General features: G+C 44.5%; 1 protein-coding gene across 2 annotated transcripts in view; it reads left to right on the top strand.

Moving 5' to 3' along the window:
* Positions 1-2,631: 2,631 nt before the first annotated feature.
* LOC138283889 (tetratricopeptide repeat protein 24-like) overlaps positions 2,632-6,000 on the top strand; it is a 304,911-nt gene continuing 301,542 nt past the window's right edge. The window contains exon 1 of one of the 2 annotated variants that reach the window (XM_069222092.1): positions 2,632-2,775. The gene's annotated coding sequence lies outside the window, so the exon portion shown is untranslated. The remainder of the gene's footprint in view (positions 2,776-6,000) is intronic. The other variant, XM_069222094.1, reaches the window with a different exon arrangement.

Below are 6,000 nucleotides of genomic sequence, written 5' to 3'. Positions count from 1 at the left end.
GTGCTTTTGATATTTCTAGAATGCTCTTAACCACATTTATTGCGTATGGGCGCCACAAGGACATCGAAAACCCATACATATCGGATATTCGCAGACTCTGGAAACACAGGCGGACACAGATGTGGGTTCAGACTTGACAGACATATTCATACACAAGGAAGGGTGAAGTAAAGTACCATATTTTAGTAACAAATGAAGAAAATCTGACAAACATTATGTTCAATGCATTGCCGCAGCCAGCAAATCAGGCTGAGGGAGGGATGGCACACAGCAATAGAAGCCTGAAGATGTGGACGACCCACGGGTGATAGATACCCTTTCAGTTGGTTTTGAAATTTTCAGAAAGCACTACAACAAGCCTATGGCTTTCGGGCACCCAAAGCCGATTGGAATCCCAGGTCTGATACGTCCACTCAGGAGATTCAGGGGAACACGGACATGGATTAGCTGCCACGGATAGGTTCCTACGTGAGAAAGGCTGAAAGGAATGTTTTGAGAACAAATGGCTGAAAATCTGACAAATGTCACTTACAACGTGTTCTCTCTGCAAACCAATCAGAGGGTGGTCTGGCTTTCTCGAATAGATACCTTAATATGTACAGAATCCCAAAGTATATAGGGCCTCTAGAGGTTTTGGCGCATGGCAGCACCGCAAGAATTCTTAGTGGGCTGCCTTGCATCAAAAGAAAGTGGCAGCAATGCACCATATCTATGAGATACATCGTATTCCTGCCCTTTTCCCCAGGGCTGGCGCACAATGGGCTGCCATGCACCAGTGCAGGCACCCTTGTGCAAGGGTGCTTGCATTGCAGGTGTCTCTTACTGCACAAAAGTAATTACAAGAGGCATTTTCCTCTTTATATGTGTGCTGTGCTGCAGCATACAGCACACATAGAAAAAGGAAAAACAAGGAGAAATAAAGATATTTTTTCCCATTGCGCCTCCCTTACGTCTCTCCTGGGAGGCATAGGCTTTTGACGCATTGTCAGCTTCACGAAATCTAGGAATGGGTCAAATGCCAAGGGTGTAAGTGGGAACACCCACTTTAACACCCATAGCACACCTCCTTATCACTGGGTAAGGCGGTGTAACTTGCGCTCCATTGCCTCAGTCAGTATCTACATGGCCATGAAGAGCCATACAGGGTGGGTTTCCATGGCCTTATAGATATGGCCCTGCATTGTGCATCGCCGGACCTTCACTAAAAGTGACGTTCCGGCAGCGCACAGGGGCTTGTAAATAAGTCCCATAGGGCCTCATTTACAAGGATTTTGCGCCACCTTAACGTCATTTATTTTTTTACAATAAGGCAACGCAAAACAGTCCCCCAACCCACGCCATATTTATAAACTAGTGCAATATCACCATTGCACCAGTTTGTAAACACTTGCGCCACATTATAACTGCGCCAGGTATAATGTATGCAAGGTAGGCGTTCCCCCGTTAAAGGCCTGCAAAAAAGGTGCACTGAAATCTACAAGATTTCACTGCGCCATGCTGCGCCAGCATAGCGTCTTTTTTTAATGTCTGCTCAGGGCATTTGTTAAAGGTGATGCAGTGCTGCTGTCTATGGGGCTCCCTTAACATTTCTGGACAAGTGTCAAAATTTTGATGCTAGTCCAGAAATGTTAAGGTCTAGCGCCACAACAACGTCAGAATTTCTGACGCTGTTGTGAACAATGCGCCATGGAGCTCTGTATTGTAAATACAGTGTCCCCAGGGCATCATTAGGGGGGTATAGGGCAGCGCAAGAAAACTGGCGCATCAATTATGATGGGTCAGTTTCTTGTAAATGAACCCCTTAGTTTTTAGACTTTCCACGTAGTGTCAGGTGTATGTATCACCATATTAGAAGTGTATTATAAACAGCGATTCTTCCACAATTGAGTGCCTGAGTGATCAATTAGTTGATTGCAAATACCACGACCCATACAAAAACTCACATAGATATGGTATTATTAGACCCCAGACAATGCCGGCGATATTTCCTTTGGTCTAGGATTTATGTTTGTTCATGTGAAATTTGCTGCAAATTTCAAGCAAGTGTGTTAAACAAATTAAAGCCACATTCGTCATTATATCTTCGGCGTGCAAAAATATGTTGATGTGAAGGTTGCTCCAATATGTAGCCTTGAGTGTGCTGAATAAAAACATATCATTTGTATTGGTGCACAAAAATAAGAACAAGTTGCATGTTTTTCGACCACTAACACTGAACTTCTGTTAAAAAAAATATCTTGCACAGAGCTGTACAAATATCCTGGCATTGAAAAGACTGATGCATGGCAAAAGATGCAAAAAGCAGAATCTCTGTCTTGGAAATTCCCCCTTTGAGAACTGAATGGAAAAGTGACAAAATATTTATTTTAGTGTTTTTTCAATACGCTACAACTTTATATAGCAGTTTGGGTCTCTGCTCTTTTTGCGCAAATAGTTTTTGTTTTTGTTTTATTGTGTAAATAAAACGAGGTTTGTCGATGAGACAGTTGCCAGGCACAGTGGCCACAGCTCTAAAACTTAATTGTCAGCAACAGCCCGGAGCACATGGCTAACGCGCCCTCAGCGTGAGTTTCATTTCAACCTCGCTCTCTGCTCTCTTTCCCTCTGTTGCGGGCTGGGTGCAAGTTGCTATGGGCACTTGCGTAAACATTTTAGAGGCACAGACGAGACACAGAGCACCTCAAGAAACCTGCCGTCTCTCTCGGAGCTTTCAACATCCTCGAGGATCCCGAACGTCTTCCACGATGTCCGCATGATTACCATACCATAGTGTAGGTAAGTTTTAATTACGGAGAAAGGGTAAAATACAGTCTCGACTGGCCTAAAGTAAACGCGTGTAATTGCAATACCTTTCCGTCAAGTCTATATTCTTGGGGTAAATTTACCCAGGTGTAGTCCTGAATCTGATGTTGAGGCGTAAATAGATTGCAAAAGAAGGAGATACGTATCGTGATATGAGTGGCTCACTCCATTCAATCACATTAATTCAATTTCGATTTATTTCATTCTTTTCGAGTGACAGACAAACCATGCTCCACAATACACAAAATATGTTTGTTGCTCCTCAGTAATTAGATATGAATTATGGAATGATCTGATCTGCAATCCTAGTTAAAGCGATATCTAAAAGTACTTATTGTAGGAAAATGACTGGCTTTATGCTGTTTAGACTACTGTTGACAAGTACTCACATGGGGTAAAGTTTCGAGATAGTAATGTTACACGTGCCATTTCTCAACAATTGTAATACATACCGTATTAATCTTTGCAGAGCTGCATGTGTGGTTTATGCCATTCTGATCGTGTGTGACAGGAATAAACTATTTAGTCAGAAGCACATCACAATGTGTTAAATTCCAGCACCATGATAAAATCACATTGACTAGGCCTTGTGAGGACTGTCTGAGTGCATCTGTATGGCGGAATGTGAGGCAGTCACTGGTGTTATAGTATGGAACTTGACTAGGCGGTGGGCGTAACTTGCATAATTCTATGAGGTACGGTGAGACAATGTTATGTAGTGCCCTGAAATTGTGGATGAGGAATTGCGCTTGTTTGTGAATGGGGGGCTGTGGAGCTCCTTCAGGTGCGGGATGAAGTGGCTGCAGCATGGGAGGTTGAGAGTGATTCGGACTTCCAAGTTCTGAGTGGTCTGAAGTCTTCTGGTGAGTCTTTTGTTGATCTCAGCACAGAGAGTATTCCCATAGTAGAGCTTGCCTGTGACCAGAGTGTGCATGATGATTTTCCGGGTGATAGTTGGAGTTATGTAGATGTGGAGTTAAGAATAGTAAATTAATACCTACCTATTTGCAATTACCTTCTTGATATTTTGGTCCCCAATAGTTTTGACACAATATTCTGTCCACGCAATATTTTTGTTTTCGATATTCTGTCAGTGATCCTTGCTAAAGGTAAACATGTATGCATTGAAGAGGGTTGGACTCAGGGAGGATTCTTGTGGAACTCTGTAGATTAGGTCGCAGGCATCCGAGGTGTGTGGTACCAGGCTGACTGATTGGGTCCTTTCAATCAAGAAAGAGCAGATCCATCATATTTTGTGTCCTTGGATTCTGATGCCATGTAGGTGTTGGATGAGAATGGGGTGTCAAATGCTGCAGAGAGGTCCAGAAGGATAAGGGCCACCATTTCTCCTCTGTGAAGAGTAAAGCACATGTCATCCATGGTAGTGATGAGGGCGTTTTCTGTGCTGTGGTTGGGTCTAAAACCAGACTGAGTGGTTTAGAGGAGTTAGTTGTTGTTGAGGTATTCAGTGAAGTGTCTGTTGACGATTTTCTTTAAGACCTTGGTAGCAAGGAGATCAGTCTCTAGTTAGCGAGTGCTGAAGGGTCTGCAGAGTGTTTCTTCAGCAATGGGAGGACAGTTACTTGTTTCCAAGCACCTGGGAAGTTCACAGAAGAGGTGAAGGCATTCATAATGGGTGTGAGCATTACACTGATGGGTTGAGGTCCTTTGAACAGGCATTGTGAGGGTAGGGTTCAGATGGGGCCACTGTGTGTATGGACATCATTGTGGTGGCAGTTTGTTTTGGCGTGATGACGGGCCATGTTGTTAGCATGGATTCTTTGGAGAAGATCATGAGACATTTCCTGAGGCCTGTCATGTCCAGTTGTGGGCTGAAGTTGCTGTAAATGGTGATGATTTTGTTGCTGAAGAATTGCGAGAATTTCAGAGGTCCTGCAAGGGGGTAATTGAATTAGAGGAGACTGATGGTGAGGTGATATTTTTCACAATAGCAAAGATTTCTTTGCTTCTGTTGGTGCTGACATTGATGCAGTCTGCCAGAGCAGCACATTTGGGGGGCAGGATCATTTGATGGTAGCATATTAGGGCGAATTTGAACGTGATCCTGTCTCTCTTGTCCTAGCTCATTCTTCATTTGTGCTCCATCCAATTGTTGGCAGAGGCATTTCATCAGTCTGAGTTCTTCTGAGTGCCAACTGGCCTGGTGTTGGACTCTTTTGTTTATGCAGGGTCACCCCCAATCTTTTGCCTCCTGCCTCCTATTTTTTCTGACCCATTGCTGTTGGCTTTTGAACTCTGAGCACTTTACCACTGCTAACCAGTGCTAGAGTGCATATGCTCTCTGTGTAAATTGTATGTAATTGGTTTATACATGATTTTCCTATTTGATTTACTAGTAAGTCCCTAGTAAAATGCACTAGAGGTGCCAGGACCAGTAAATCAAATGCTACTAGTGGACATGCAGCACTGGCTGTACCACCCACATGAGTAGCTCTGTAATCATGTCTCAGACCTGCCATTGCAGTGTCGGTGTGTGCAGTTTTAACTGTAAATTCGACTTGGCAAGTGTACCCACTTGCCAGGCCTAAACCTTCCCTTTTCCTACATGTCAGACACCCCTAAGGTAGGCTCTAGGTAGCCCCAAGGGCAGGGTGCAGTGTATGGTTAAGGTAGGACATGTCCTGACAGTGAAATATTTTTAAATTCGTTTTTCACTGTTGCAAGGTGTAAGGAAATGCCTCCTTGGCATGGTTACCCCCTGACATTCTGCCTTTGCTGATGCTAAGTTATGACATGAAAGTGTGGTGGGACCCTGCTGACCAGGCCCTAGCACCAGTGTTCTTTCCCTAAACTGTACCTTTGTCTCCACAATTGGCACAACCATGGCACTCAGGTAAGTCCCTTGTAACTGGTACCCCTGGTACCAAGGGCCCTGATGCCAGGGAAGGTCTCTAAGGGCTGCAGGATGTCTTATGCCACCCTAGGGACCCCTCACTCAGCACATGCCCACTGCCTCACAGCTTGTGTGTGCTGATAGGGAGAAAATGACTAAGGGCCAGATGTAGGAAGCCTTTTGCGCCTCGCAAACGGCGAAAAACGCAGTTTGCGAGGCGCAAAAGGCCTTACGCGATGCAGAGTCACATTTTGTGAGTCGGTACCGACTCGCAAAATGTGATTCCGACTCGCAAATAGGAAGGGGTGTTCCCTTCCTATTTGCGACCGCATCACGATGTTGAG

Source organism: Pleurodeles waltl, chromosome 3_1, assembly GCF_031143425.1.
Source record: "Pleurodeles waltl isolate 20211129_DDA chromosome 3_1, aPleWal1.hap1.20221129, whole genome shotgun sequence".
Classification (NCBI taxonomy): domain Eukaryota; kingdom Metazoa; phylum Chordata; class Amphibia; order Caudata; family Salamandridae; genus Pleurodeles; species Pleurodeles waltl.
Note: the sequence above shows the minus strand (reverse complement) of the source record. Positions and strands in the feature narration are given on the sequence as shown.